This window comes from Ixodes scapularis, unplaced genomic scaffold, assembly GCF_016920785.2.
Source record: "Ixodes scapularis isolate PalLabHiFi unplaced genomic scaffold, ASM1692078v2 PGA_scaffold5__190_contigs__length_132052651, whole genome shotgun sequence".
Taxonomy (NCBI): Eukaryota; Metazoa; Arthropoda; class Arachnida; order Ixodida; family Ixodidae; genus Ixodes; species Ixodes scapularis.
Window position 1 is genome coordinate 23643671 of NW_024609880.1, and position 15812 is coordinate 23659482.

Consider the following 15812-nt stretch of genomic DNA (forward strand, 5'->3'; position numbering starts at 1 on the left):
TGTGGAAATTTATCTGACAGTACTCAAATAAGTTTTTTTAAGAGTTATAAAACATTACATCGATTGGAGAAATTGGAAATTGGTTTAAGCCGTACAGTCATAACCGTAATGCCGTACTAGCGTGCAATCATGGCGGACGATGGCGATCTTGCAACGTCTTGCAGTGATCAGTGGATGACCTCGACCGTAATATCGGTAACGATAGTGAACTGTTAACATCGAAACGGTAGTACCGTAGCTATGCGACTGTGCTGTGCCATTGTGATGTGTCCAGATAACAAATGTAGGCAAAGAGTGGTCCACGCAGAGCGAGCTTCGAAGCCTCAAGCTCAAATATGTTCTCGTGTCGACGGCTCTTTGGCGAGAAGTGAACGGAGGCTAACAATGTGTGTGCGATTATACTCGTTTCATTATAATTAGGGTCCATATTAGATGAGCGAATGACGTTTTAGCAAACAGCGGCATTTGAGTGAATCGACGTTTTAGCGAATAACGGGGGCGCGCGTTAACCCATCCGCCGCGCGGCGAGTCTGCGGCGGCTCATTACAAAAATGTGAACCCACTTGGCCCACCCGAAAACGCCGCTTCGCAGCGTCCGAATTTTCGCTAAAGTGTCATTCGGTGAAACGTGGACATTCGCTAACACGTCACTCGATAAAGTGAGTGCCTCCCCCCTTGGAGCCCTTCATTTTGAGTGGTCGGCGGAGTGCGTCCTTGTATCCGTGGCCCTTGATGCTAGATCTCCTTCCTACCTGCCCCTCCCCCCCCCCCCCTCTCACTCACTTTTCTTTAATCTCACCCCATTCCCGTCCCATCTCTCCTATGTTGCCTTTTCTAACCTTTCACTCCTCATTTCCTCGCATGATTTCATGTTTGTGGCCCCCCCTTCCCCACCTTTATAGGATTATATGTTCGTTGCCTTTGACCTTTGATCTAGACTTCGGACCCTTGACTGCTCCTCCTCGCCATCTCCCCTTCTATCTCCTCGGTCTCCTTATTCCTCCCTCCCCTCTTCCTCTACTCTCTTGTCCACCTTCCTCTTCCCGCTACCCATCCTACTCATCTTTCCTCCCCTCTTCCCCCTTCTTTCTCGTTTGAGTGATTCTATGTTCATGGCCTTTGACCTTTTCTTTTTGGTGGCAGCTGCATATGGCTCTTCATTTTGAGTGGTCGGGGAGGTGTGATCTTGTGTCCATGCAACCGAGGCCTATGACCTGCGATGTTTTACGTCTTACCTGGCCCCACCCCGTCCCATCTCCTCATTCCCCTCCACTCCTTCTCCCCCATTGGTCTCATATTCCCTCTGTGTGCTCTTCCTCCCCTCTTTCCTCTCTCCTCCGTCTGATCTTGCTCCTCCCTGCCCCACTTCTCTTCATCTTTCTCTTCATGCTCCCTCATTTCCCTTTTCCTTTTGTCTCCTCTCTTCCTTGTGTGAGCGTGTGTTTTTGGCCTTCGACCTTCATACTTGACCTCTTTCTTCCTGCCTCTATTCTCCTTCCCATCTCATCGCTCACCTTCCCCCTCAACCGTCTCCCTTTTCCCCTCCTCTGTCTATGAGACAATGGCTACCGCCAGTCGTCTCACTTGCAGTGTGCTGCAATGAGCCGCCACTTTTTGAGTTTTCCGAATAGAGTGCTGAGCTGTAAATTGGACTGAAATATGAGCTTCTGCATGTAGCTATTTCAGATTTTCAACCAGGGTGTATCTTATACTGCACGCTCCAAGATTTCTCTAAATCTCTGTGGCAAGCACTGGCGCAGACAACCGAGACAGGGCGAGAGTAAGAACCACCCAGTCGCTCGATTTGACCTGAGTCCGTTGTGAAATTAGTCCTCGCTTCTATTTTAAATAGTAGAAATCATTTTGCAGCAAGCTCGGGTCGGATAAAGCAGTCGGTCGACCCCAAGAGCTCTCTGCGACCTGGCCGTAGGGTAATCATGTTCGTATTTTTCACAGAAACAGAGCTACGCTTCGAAAATAACGCAATAGAGCACACAACTAAAATACACTTTGGTGATAATTTTAGCTAGCTACGTGTTCCAAATTAATTTACAGGCTACGACTCTCATGCCATCCTATACATGTTCGGGAGGTCTTTGGGTCGTCGCGTCACCAGCGTGAGTTTTCCACCTTTGATAACACAATAACACCCCATGACTTCACCCTCTTGTTATCTTTAGCATGCGTTCCAAAAGCTGGACATTCGAATGACCTTAACCTTAAAGCTATGATGAGGGTGCATGCTAGCTCGTGAATATTGAGCAGACTCGCCAACCCGTTAAGGGGCAGGAAGGAAGCAAGGAAATGCCATACACACAAATGAATTCAATTTTATCATAAACCTTTTGGACAGATATTTTTTTAATTTTCTGCAATCTTTCCAGGGTACATTTTGAACATTTGTTTCAAACACGCCCGTCACAAGCATTAGAGCGGTCTTTCTGTTTGTAAAAAAATAAAAATGTTTGAACAAGAGAATCAACATTGAACTATTATAAGTTTGGTATCTTCGTGTATCCTTGACCAGCCTCTGTGTGATGTGGTGATGCGTCACATTTCGTCACATTAGGCCAACATCGCTGCATAACATTGCCCGTATGTCAGGATGGAAATGTTACCAAGAGGTTATTTCTAAACGTTGCTCGAATGTTGCTTCTCTAACATTCCTGGAAAGTTTGCCTATGTGATGTAACGTTACATGACGTTCAGTGACAGTCAAACAATGTTACAGGAGAACGTTTCTGTTACGTTAGTTTTCAAACATTGCTATAACATACCCAAATGTGCCCCAATGTTACATTACATTTGTGACATTCCAGTCACGTTATGGTAACATATGGTGCTACTAGGGCACCTCCCGGTAGAGCACACAGACTTTCATAGAGATTAACTACTGGATGTGCCCTCCATATTCAGAGATCGATATAAGTAGGATCATGTTCCTCTTCTTCCCAATCTTGTCTCCACTGCCGCTCCCATTGTTTCCTCCTCTGCTCTTCCCTTTCGTCCCTCCACTGTCTCTCCATTTCTGCTCTCTCACCGTGCCTTCCCTCTCTCTCTCTTGTCGCTCCTGTCCCGTTTTCATTCCCCTTCTCTCTCCGTTCGGCCAGGACTGCCTCGTGCGCAAGATCTGTTATCTGTCAGATGTAGGACAAGCACCTGTCGATGCTCATCTGCATGTACAGACGAAGGTGCGACAGGGACTGTGCTATCTCGTCAGTGTGCTCTGGGGACAGTCAGAAAATCGAAGGTTAGCAGCAGCAGCTCGTAGGACCTGCCGTATTTATTCGAATATAGGTCGACCTTTTTTTTTTTTTTTTTTCGGAAATGTTGTCAAAAATTAAGGGTCAACCTATAATCGTGATCAAAGAATTTCGACCTAATTCGCGACCAAAATTTGAAACCCTACCGAGGGTATGGAGCTATCAATCACCTAACCGGCATTGCGGTAGAGCCGCGCGGCTTCTTATTTCAAAAAGCTTTTGATGCACAAAAACAACTGAACAGCAGCAGCCGACAGCCCGTGGCCGCCGGCTACGGCTCTCGCGCATTTTCCTCGGGCGTCGGGTTTCGCCATCACGCCTGTAACGTTCCCCTCGCTGGGCAAGGGGGAAGGGGAGGGAGAGGAACGCGATGCGCCATGCACTTTGCCCTCCTATGCGCTCCATTCGTCTCTCCCTCGCAAACGCGCAAAAAAAAAAAATAAATAAAATAAAAAATTTGGAGGTACTTTAGCTTGTTTTTTTCTTCGGTGGGTCGCGTGTTGCTCACGGGGCTCGCAGCGTTGCTCGTGTCTTTGTATTTGGTCTTTCGTGGCTCGCCCGTCTCCACCTTTCGTTTCTGCTTGTCATCATTTTACAACTTGCGGGGATGTCTACCAAGCTGACAAAGCTTCGGACGACTATATGTCCGAAAGTTCTGACGATGAATAAGTTTTTGACATCGCCCTGTGATTTAGCTGAGAGTGCTTTAAATAAAGGTTTGTTTCTTTTGCCTTAACTTTCCCGTGTTCCTTAAAAAAAAAAAGAAAAAAAAAAAAAGAAAGATCGACCTATATTTGAATTATTTTTTTTTCATTCTCGGTGGGTTTAATAAATAGGGGTCGACCTATTTTCGTGGTCGACCTATTTTCGGGTAAATACGGTACTCTACTGGTGTGTTCCCTTCGTCCGCAGACTGCCTGCGCTTTCCACCTCAGGTTCCTGGTGTCCGTGACGCGGGCTGCGAGGGCACTCGGTGCCCTGGCGTTTCCTAGGGCATTTCCTGCACGTCAGGGGAAGGTGGGCTTGGGGCAGGTCCAGCCCGCTCTTCCTGCTGTGCAGCCAGGAATGCAGCAGAGCGGCAGAGCAATGGTGACAGGTCCTTGAAATGCCAACAGAAATGTCAGTAAGAGCCAAGCGATCCTAAGACTATGCTCATGGCAAGTGGCATCGCAAAGGACCACAGAACAAAGGTGCAGAAAGAATTACCACAGAAGCTGTGACAGCACCTGGCTCAACTGCATCGGTGATGTCCCCAGATGGCACGCTAGATGCCGCAGTGGTGCCTATCATTCTGTTAAGTTCGTTCAACACAACATTTATTACATGTTAGGTTACATATAACCAGCGGGCCAGAACCCCATGGCCACCGCCTTTATTACCATGGCCGCTAACACCGCCAAGCGCCCGCCGCACCCGCAGTGGTGCTACCAGTCACACTATAACACATTCAATGGAAGAGCTCTGGGCTAATCAAGTAAAGACGCTTCTACAGCATGAAACATGGATATCCCCCCCCACCCCACTCGGATAGAGATGCAGAGAGCCCACAAAAGTTGAAAAGTTGGAGCATTACTGTACCTACAGATTGAGTGCTTGACTGGATTTGAGATGGTGTAGCACTCGAAAGTCTAAGTGAAACACAGCCAAAAGAATGATGTAGCCACTTACTAAATGAGACAGATGAACACGAGGTAGAGAAAGATTAAGAATAGCACGAGTGTACCTTCGTGACACAATAGAGTTGCCAGTCACGAAACGGCTGCTCTCAAAATCGGCCCACTTCGGCTTGAAGATGTCGGATGTGCCACATCCACTGCGCTGTGAAGCTGCCACCTTCGCTGCCTCCCTTATGTACTGGTCACGGATGTACCCCCACCTTAATTTGTGCAAGGAGGCCGAAAAGATGTAGATAGCTTTGAAGGACATGGGGTCTCACAAGCATCAAATATTTCTACTAAAATGTGCAAGGAGCAAAGAAGAATTTTTGAAGTGAAATGGCATAGTACGCTCCTTAGGCTTACAGTGTACGCAAACTAAGGCTTCAGAATGCTACACACAACACAGGTGCCATAAGGAAATCGCAGATGCCTCCTAGGCTGCACGGGATGTAAGAAATACTAGCCAAAAATTGGACGAATACTGGAACAGTCGAAAACTAGGATCGACGCTATTTTTAAGAAGCCAATGTTATGTACCGCTCGCAAATAAAAAAAAAAAAAATTTCCTACGTTAAAGGTGCATTTGTGAGTTTTATCGTGCAAGAGCTCGTTCCCAGAAATAATGTGAAACTATTTCAAGTTCAAATTTTCGCGCGATGTCAGATTGTTTTCCTTCTGGCACACACGCGTGCCCACCACGGGCTCCGTTCAGTACGAAAAACTGTGGAGCCAGTGATTTTCAAAGAACGTGTGGTATGCGCTTGCCTGCAGGTTGCCTAAGCATCATCTTGGTTTTGTACAGACCTGGCGTGTGCAGCGAGCAATAAAAGGAAGCATACGCGCCATGGTCGAGTCGTGTGTGTTGGAATGCCTATCACGAGTATGTAAATCGACAAATGTTTCACGGAATGACCACGACCGTTTCAATCACTCGTAAAAGTACATGAAGACAGAAAAAAACCTGCATAACACGCCGTGCCAAGAGCACAAAGACGTGCATGCTAAGTTAGGAAAGGTTGCGTTAAAAAACATGCCTCCAGAACTCCGGTGTCAGCACATAAAAATGCATACTTACGGTCTGCGATCTCCATCGCCTGCGCAATGTCTTCCCATCAGTTCTTTCGCTTGTCCTGGTCCTCGTGGTCGCTACGATACCTGTCGGTCCAGGGGTACCGATGAACTAGCTGAATTAATCTATAGGTTTTCTCAGGTACGTCAAACGCAGCGGCAACTTCAGCCCTCTTCGCGGCATCGGCACTCTTCTTTGCAGCTTGAGCAGCTTTCTTCGCGTCGGAGACGGGCGGGAAGTTCATCGTCGCAGCCATTCTTGCAAGCAAGCAGTGGCACGGAGCGTCTGAGGCATTTGCTCGCGGAACGTGAACACCGGTGGCAAGGAGGGTGCAGGAGGGAAACGCGCCGCGCTGATTGGCCACGGAGAAAATACGGAAACCTATGTCACAACACGGAACAGAGAAAGTTGAAAAATTTTTCAACTCTTGACTACGGGTGCCGGAAACCGTAATTACGTCACCGCCTGTACGCCCCGCAGGGGGCACCTGTGAAAGCAGGTGTTTGGAGAGTGGCGCCTCCACGGACCCCGAGCCATGCGGGTTCGCCCGCCCACGTCTGACTGTGCGTGGCTTTCCCGTGTCTGGGGAAAAGGGCATCCTGGTGGTTGAGCCAAGCCCGGGGTAGGTTTGGACCCTTCGGGGCCCCCCGGGCAAGGCAATACACCACTTCGGCCCCTGCTTCTCATAGACGGGAGTCCTGGTAAGGCCCGGCCAGGATGATTCAGTCTAGTCGCCACTCCTTCTACTATCCCCTCCCTACTTTTACCCTTGTCTTCCCCTCCTTTTCACTCTTCTCATTTCTCTTCTTTCCTTTTTCAACTTCTTTGGCGGCAAGGGCTAACCTTGGGTGGTGACAGACCCCTTGTCCAAAGCCACACTTGGTTATAGTTCCTGGGCAGTGCTAATAGCATAACGTCTCCAGCAAAGCCCTTTTTGTTATGGTGCGTTATCTATTCCCTTGTTGGGCTCCGTGGTGGGCGGCACACCACAGGTTCCGAAAAAACTTCGCCTCTTATGGCTGCCTCCTCTTCTAAACCCAACACGGTGCGCCCCCCTAAAAGGGGTTGCTCCGTATTTACTTTTGAAAAAGCATCTGAACCACCAAAGTTTCCAAGATTTTTTGTCCTTCAAGCCCTTGATGAAGAAAAGCCACTGGCTAAGCTCTCGCCTTTCCTTGTATCTAAATGCCTTGATGCCATCATTGGCAAAGCTTTCAAGGCGAAAAAGCTTTCTGGCAATCTTCTCGTAGAAGTAGAAACTGAAGTTCAAAGCAGGACACTTCTAAAACAGACATGTCTAGGAGAACACAAGATAAAGGTCAGCCCACACCGGACACTGAACAGTGTCCGAGGTGTCATCTCCGAGGCTGATCTCATTGACTGCAGTGAGGACGAAATTCTGGCTGGACTCCAGAAACAGGCTGTGGTGGCCGTCAAGCGAATCACCATCCGCAAAGACGGGCAGGAGCAGCCAACCAAGCATCTGATACTGACTTTTGAGCTGCATATGCTTCCTACGACCGTTAAAGCTGGTTATTTGCACTGCAAAGTCCGGCCTTTCATTCCCAATCCACAAAGATGTTTCCGATGTCAGCGCTTCGGGCATGGCTCGCGGAACTGTCGGGGCCGTGAAACTTGCGCAAAGTGTGGCAGCAACGACCATGTTGCTGACATTTGTGAGAATACTCTCAAATGTGTCAACTGCCAAGGCAATCATGCTGCTTATGCCAGAACATGCCCACAATGGAAACAAGAAAAAGAAATTCTAACCCTTAAAGCACAAAAGAACATTACCTACCAGGAGGCAAAACAACAGTATTCCTTTCTTGCAAAAGGAACTTTTGCTCAGGCGGTGCAAAGGGGACCAGCACCGCGAACAGAATCGAAGGCCACCCAGGTCTCGCCTGAGGTCCTGGCAGTGGCTCTTCAGTCCCCAACCCCCCAGCAGCGGCAGCAGCCTCCTCCGGTTTCTGGAGGGAGCGCGCCAGCTGCTTCCCGACCACGGGACAGGCAGGGAACCTCTCTGTCTGTCCCCACTCCGAGGGCCCCCGCCAGGGAGAAGGAGCGAGAGTCTCGCCCCAACTCACGGGAGAGGACCTCGTCCAAGGAGCGGCATCGCGCCGCTCCTTCAACAGCTGAGGGGCAGGGACAGATGGAGTTGGGCGACGCTCAGCCCAGCACCTCCACTACTGCTCCTTTGAGTGAGGGCGGTCGTGGCCGGGGAGTTCGGCCCCGTGCCTCGACATTGCCCAGACCTATTCAACAAGCCTCGTCTCAAGAGGTGGAGGCGAAAGACGAGGCCACCGAGCTTTCCGCTCTTTCGTCCGACCAGGACGACATGGAGTGGGAGACAACCAAATCTAAGAAAAAAACAAAAAAGCCAGTAATTCCGCCAAAGTAGTTTTTTGTGGGAACTACATTTTTGGATTGGATTTAATTGACTGTGTTCCGTATACTTTCATCTACTTCTGATATTAATGCCTCCACTTCTCCTTCAATGGAACTGTCGAGGCTTACTTGCAAACTATGATGATGTTACTGACCTGCTAGAGGAGCACAGTCCTATTGCGTTCTGTTTGCAAGAGACTCATCTGAAGGAAAGTCACTCGAAAATCCTGAAGCATTTCCAGCTGTTTCGCAAGGATCGTCAACATTCGAGCCATTCGTCTGGAGGTTCTGCTGTTGTTTTACAATGCTCAGTCCCTTGCACTGAAGTTCCCTTAAACACATCACTAGAGGCTGTTGCTGTCCGTATACTGATTGACCGTTTAATAACTATTTGTTCTGTATACATATCTCCAAATTATCACCTGGAGTATAAAGAGCTCGAAGCTCTCTGCGATCAGCTACCTCCTCCTTTTGTGCTCGTAGGCGATTTTAATGCTCATAACCCTCTGTGGGGAAGTGCACGAAGGGATACACGAGGAGCACTTATTGAACGTTTTTTGGTTTCAACAGGATTGTGTTTGCTCAACTCTAAAGAGGCTACACACTTTTCCTCAGCAACACATACATTCACATCAATCGACCTTTCACTTGTGCATCCGACATTATTTCCACTGTTGTCATGGGAAGTCATCCCTAATCCCTACGGCAGCGATCATTTTCCCATTATTTTAGATTTCCAGAATCATCCTGTCACACTTCCAACACGGTCACCTCGGTGGAAGTTTGACAAAGCCAACTGGACACTTTTTAAGCAATCATCTCTTTTAGCTATTACATCCCTCCATCAGCTCTCTGTCGACGAGGCAACAGGTCATGTCACAAAACACATACTAGAAGCTGCTATGCTTGCAATACCTATGACGTCCACTCACCTCCCCAAACGGCCTAAGCCGTGGTGGAATCAGGACTGCAAAGAGGCAAAGAAGAAACAAAACAAAGCATGGGGCATATTTAGGCGATATCCAACGCCAAGTAATCTTATTTCGTTCAAGAAAATGAAGGCGCGTGCACGATTTGTCCGCAGGCGGTCAAAGAGGAATTGCTGGGAAAAGTATACATCTTCTGTGAACAGTCAGGCTACACCAAAGGAGGTTTGGGATCGAGTTCATAAAATTAATGGCTCGTATCATGCTTTTTCCGTTCCTCTTTTGACAAAAAATGGAATATGCCCTGAAAGCCTCGAGGAACAAGCAGATATTCTTGGAGAACATTTCGAATTTGTTTCTAGCTCAAGAAACTACACACCTACATTTCTTAAACACAAAGCACAGATGGAAAAGAAGGCTGTTAACATTTCGAGTGGTTTTCAAGATCTCTACAATGCTCCATTCACAATGCGTGAACTTGAAATGGTTCTCCACTGTCCTAAACAGACTGCACCCGGTCCAGATGGAGTTCATTACATTATGCTCCAACATCTTCATCCTTCAACTCTTGAGCTTATCCTATACCTTTTCAATAAAATCTGGTCTGAAAGCCATTTTCCGTTCGCTTGGAGGGTTGCCTTCGTGGTTCCTTTGCTGAAGCCAGGAAAGAATCCTTCATGCGCATCTAGCTACAGGCCTATAGCTTTGACAAGTTGTTTATCAAAGACTCTTGAAAGAATGATCAACAGAAGGCTCGTGCATTTTCTTGAAAATAACAACATTCTAGACAGATACCAGTGCGGCTTTCGATCTTCCCGATCCACAGTAGATCACTTGGTTCGTTTCGAGACAGCCGTGAGAGAGGCGTTTGTGAACAAACAACACTGCCTTTCCGTGTTTTTTGATCTGGAGAAGGCGTATGATACTGCCTGGCGATTTGGAATACTGCAGGACCTAATCGACATTGGTATCCGTGGGCACATGCTCGGCGCAATTAAAAGTTATTTAGAAAGTCATTCATTTCGTGTAAAGCTGGGTACCACCTTCTCTCGAGATTTTTTGCAAGAGAATGGAGTTCCCCAGGGGGGTGTACTTAGCGTCACTCTTTTTATTATAAAAATGAACTCCATTGCCCATGTAATACCTCGTTCAGTTCAGTATTCTATCTACGTTGATGACCTTCAGGTTTCAGTGTCATCATGCAATCTTTCCATCTGTGAGAGGAGGGTTCAAGTGGCAATCAATAATTTAACAAGCTGGGCTAATACAAATGGTTTTAGGTTTTCTACAGAAAAAACCGTCTGTGTATGCTTTTCTCGCCGGCGAGGATTTTTTCTAGAACCCTCCTTAACCATCTATGGACTTCCTATCAAGGTGAAAAGTGAACACAAGTTTCTAGGTCTCCTCTTAGATTCAAAATTAACGTTTGTTCCGCACATTAAGCAATTAAAGTCAAAATGCATCAAATCACTCAGCATTCTCAAAGTGTTGTCTCATCAATCTTGGGGTTCTGATCGACTCTGTCTCCTGCGCATTTATCGTGCAGTAATTCGCTCCCGACTCGATTATGGCAGTTTTGTGTATGGTTCAGCCAAAGCTTCAGCATTGAAAATGTTGGACCCCATTCATAATCAGGGGCTACGGCTAGCCACCGGTGCTTTCCGCACTTCTCCGATCGCTAGCCTCTATGCAGAGGCCAATGAATATTCTCTAGAGAAAAGACGTTTCGCTTTGGGGTTTATGTATTCACTCCGAGTAAGATCAGTTCCTCTCCATCCAGCTCTTGAATCGGTTGAAAAAATCAAGTTTGAGAGGACTTTTCAAAATAAGCCAAGTATCGTCCCTCCCTTTGCTCTGAGGCACGCTAAGGCAGCAGAGTACTTTGACCTTGACCCAAAGCTCCCTGTGACAAAGTACAGAAGCTCTGCAGCTCCTTGGGAGTATTCGTTCATTAACTGTAATTTCACCTTGACAAATCACAGAAAGAAAGATACTCCCGACGAAGTGCTGAGGCAAGAATTTTCTGAAATACAAAGCCAGTACCAACATCACTTCAGCATTTACACAGATGGCACTAAAACAGATTCTTTTGTTGGCTGCGCAATGGTTGGACCATCTGTTTGCCATGTAAAGAAACTTAACCCTTCTGCTACAATTTTAACAGCAGAGTTGCAGGGTTTATTACTTGCTGTGGAGTATACACTTAAGAAAAGGCTTCGTCGCTCTGTAGTCTACACGGACTCTCTAAGTGCATTAAAAGCCCTTGTTTCACTAAATTTAGTCAAAAATCCTTTGGTTGCTCAGCTGCAAGATAAGATAATATCAGCCACCAAAACTGGGTACGAAATTATTTTTTGCTGGGTGCCAAGTCACGTTGGCATCCCGGGTAACGAGGAGGCAGATCAGGCCGCTCGCTCTGCCGTCACACACTTTCTGGATACAAGAGAAATTCCTCCAAAAGATTACTGTAAGAAGGTGAAACGTTCCATAATGCAGAAATGGCAACATGAATGGGACCGCGAAGTAAACAACAAGTTACATGCGGTGAAGCACATACTGAAGGAATGGGAGAGTGCCAGACATCGCGAACGTTTCTACGAGGTGGTTCTCTGCCGTCTAAGGATTGGCCATACACGACTAACGCACGGGCATCTTCTGCGTGGCGAAGATTCCCCGAAGTGTGAGCATTGCCATAGTCATCTAACCATACATCATATTTTACTTGAATGTAATGCGTATGACCCAGAACGCCTTGACCATTTTTCGCAGCTATACAAGGAGCATACCCCATTACATCTTATGATTTTACTTGGCGACGAACCTCTTATTCCACACTCTTGTGTTTTTAATTTCCTTAAAGCAATCGGCCTTCTACACCGACTGTGATTTTATTTTAAGTTCCTAAAGTCAGTTTCATACCTTTTACACTTATACACACCTCATGTTCATAGTTTTATCCCATCATCTGCTACTAGAGCTCTTTCTTCTCCCTAACCCTTTTCGGCAATAGTTTATGTACCTGGCGCATTATAGCCTTAGATGCTTTTGCGCCACAAAAACCCAATCCAATCCAATCACCGCCTGTACGGAGGGAGCGCTGACGTCACTATGGGTTCCGGCACCTGTATTTGTATTACAGGCCTGTTTGAACCGCGCTTAAGTCTTCCATTATCCTGACTTCTTCTTTGTCCCACCTGCTTGCGCAGTTTCTTTGATCATCGTGATTCCCGGCTTTTGGAATATTTTTGCAGCAGGATGATGCTATACCTGGATACAAACATTACAAGGCATGTATCAGCTCCATGGGTGTTGAATATATCATGCTGTGGTCATACAGTCCTCAAAACTGGAGATTCAAAGGGAAAGTAGACAGCACAGCACAATTCGTTAAAGCTCTGCAGAAAAGAGATGTACATAGCTTCAAACATAACATTAAAAGTGTAAAAAGCTGGCTATCAGTTACTGGCATCTCATATTCAGGAATAGCTATTTCATAACTTTCATGTCATCAAACACGTGTAGCTTATATTACCATATTAAAATTGATAGGAAAAAATGTTTGGTCCAGGTACATTTTATTCAAATCGAAACCTTTGAAACAATTTGTCGTGCAAGTTTGTGTGCTTTTTGCGCACCTCGTGTGTTTGTTTGCCCCCCAAATGTGCCCACGTGAGTTTGTTTCCCCTCGACCAATGACGGCACGAGTTGGCTGCTTCATCATCGCAAATTTTCTATGTGTTCTCTCCGTTGCCCTTCGCTTGGCGTGCCCCTCTTTATGTTTCGATGCCTCAAAGACGCATTTTAGAACACTTGCTAGCAGTAACGAGTTTTTATCCCTCAGTTTGGCCAGCTTCATTGAATTTATTTACTGATAGGAATTCACACTCAATAGTTATTATATAAATTTTTTTTTTTAATTTTTTGTTGCAATTATTAGTTTGAAAAAAGATGCCCGACTTTCTAAAGGGCCAGGAAGTTCAACGTATAGGTATCGGTTCTAGCAGTCCATAGATGATTATAGACATTGTCCTTGAAGTAAAGGTTACCACCAGCCCTTGTAGTTGTGGTAGTCGCTCGCAATGACCTTCGGTGGTGAGATGGGGAAGTGGCAGCCATCCAGCGCCCCTATGCCCTGGGGGAACTCCAGAGCAGCTTGGAACTCCCGGATGTGGTCCGGAAGCTCAACGGCACTCACCATCTTGAGCCAGTGTTTCTCGAGGACGGAGCCAACTACCCTACAGAACTCCCTGTAGTTCTCGTTTACGGTGGACCGTCCCAGGCTGAACAAGTTGGCGATGGTGCGGTCTTCTGCGCTTGAGCACAACTTGTACAGCGCAGCACCAACTCTCTTCTACACCAGAATGATGGGACGCATGGAGGTAACTTCGCGCTCCATGTGGGGCCGACACATGTCCACCATGTACCTAAACGTAGCCGGCTTGACGCGGAAGAACTGCTTGAAGTGCTTCGGCAAGTGGTGTAGACTGTCCTCAAACCAGCGTTCGTTCCTCCTGAATGCTTGGATGCTTCGTGGAATGACACTTGAAGCTTCAACAGCAGCGAGCATCAGGTCGTTGGTAAGGAGCCTTTCTTGAAGGTGGATGCTTTCTGCACTGGCAGATCGTATGTCGGCCCTCAGCAGCGTCAAGGCACCCTGCTGCTGTGCTTACAGACACACCAGGAACGCTATCTGACGTTCCGGATCCATCGCACTACGATCATTGTCGTCGGCAGGCTCCGTCGCTACAGGGTCACGGTCTTCGCTTGAATCAATCGGAGGTTGTAAACGTCAATAGGGTATACGAATGCGGCGAAGAAGGAAAGAGCGTGAGGAACAATGGCGAGTAAGATGCACGAAGTTCCCAAAGCAGACAAGCCAAGCGTCGGAACGGATACGGCTACGGATTACTTGGGGTTGCTGACGCCGTGTCATAGTTGCCACAAAACACCTGGTCTCTGTCAAAACGTGTACTTGGTTATTATCACCGTGTTTGAATTCTATGTTCTGAGAGTTCATTACATTTTATTTACTTAGTAAACAATAAAATAAACACTAGTTTGCCGGGTTAACAATACAAACACTACATTGGTAGGCTGCCATTGTGATAGACATCACCCAAATGACATTTGAGTTATTGGTTCGACACGACACAACTTAAATGTCATTTGGAAATCCTAAAGGCCTTTAGCGTAAATGACGTTCAAGGTGCCCATCTGATAGCGGTATAAAATTCCCAGTCAAAATATGAAGCACATTTCTACATATTGTTGACACAATCGGACAGCTCGTCAAGAAAAGAAAGATCGGCGCTGGGAGGACATTAGACTGTGCCGATAATTATCAGCCCCAGTAATGAGGTAACCTTAAGCCATATTACCGTAAAATCCCGAGATAGCCCACCTGACATCAAGAGCGAATTGGCTGAAAACATGGAGTGGGCTAACTTTCGATGTACAATCGAGAAATGTTTAAAAAAATCGCTATTTTTAGGTCGTGTCCATTCCAAGCTTATGGTGGCAAGGGACTACTTCCCAGTGAACAACGTTCGCTTACCGTAAAAACCCGCATATAATACGGACCTGCGTAGAATACGAAACAATATAAGGACAACGAAGATATTCTGCATAAAGTATGACCCAGGAAGTATTGAGAAGAATGTTTATTTGCGTCTTAATTGAACCTTAAAGGGGCACTGACACCCCAAAGGTCGTATTTTTTTTTAATTGTCTAAAACGATGCAAGTTGCAATCATAAACACGCAAAAAAACTGCATCGCGAAAAAAAACATTCTTGCGCGCGCGCACGCCTTTTTATTTTTGGCGTTTGATTTTCCCGCCTCTCGCCTCCTCGCTTCTTTTGATCGGTGACGTCAAAAATCAGGAAATTTAGAAGCTTTGTAGGCGACATCTCTATAACATTTAATAACGGCAATCCTAAAATATATTTTTTAACGCAATTGCAAACGCACTACGGCCCTTCTTTTTGAAATACAAAAAATCGGGAGTTCGTTGTGGTGCCGTCTCCTGGATTTGTATCCTCCAACGGAAAACAGGCGACACCGCTCAAAACCGGTCCGCCGCAACGCCGGCGCTCGCTCCTTTCCTTCTTGCTTTGGGTCGCCATGGCAACAGCAGGGTGTCATGAAAGAAAGTGGACTCTCAGGAGTCCGCAATATTTGACGTCAACGCACCGCCGCGGATCGCACGGGAACTTCGAATTCGGCATTTGGAAATTCTTTTTTTTACTTCACAAATACTGAATTCCCAAATTTCAGATTTTGAGTGTAATGTGCCGGCATCGTTTTCAATCGTTTCGGATAATAAAAAAAAAAATGATTTTGATGTGTCAGTGCCCCTTTAAATCAGTGTCATCACGTCCATCAGACTCCTTGTTCGACGCCTCCAGTGCCGTCGAGCGACCAGCAGACTAGCGTGCGCCGACGCTAGTCCGCTGGTCTTGAAAGGGCGAGCGACCAGCGCACTAGCTTGCGCCAACGCGGTGAAAACC

General features: G+C 46.8%; 1 pseudogene; it reads right to left on the reverse strand.

The window, feature by feature from the left end:
* Positions 1–2912: 2912 nt before the first annotated feature.
* Positions 2913–6246, reverse strand: LOC120836137 (annotated as a pseudogene).
* Between the last annotated feature and the right edge of the window lie 9566 nt (positions 6247–15812).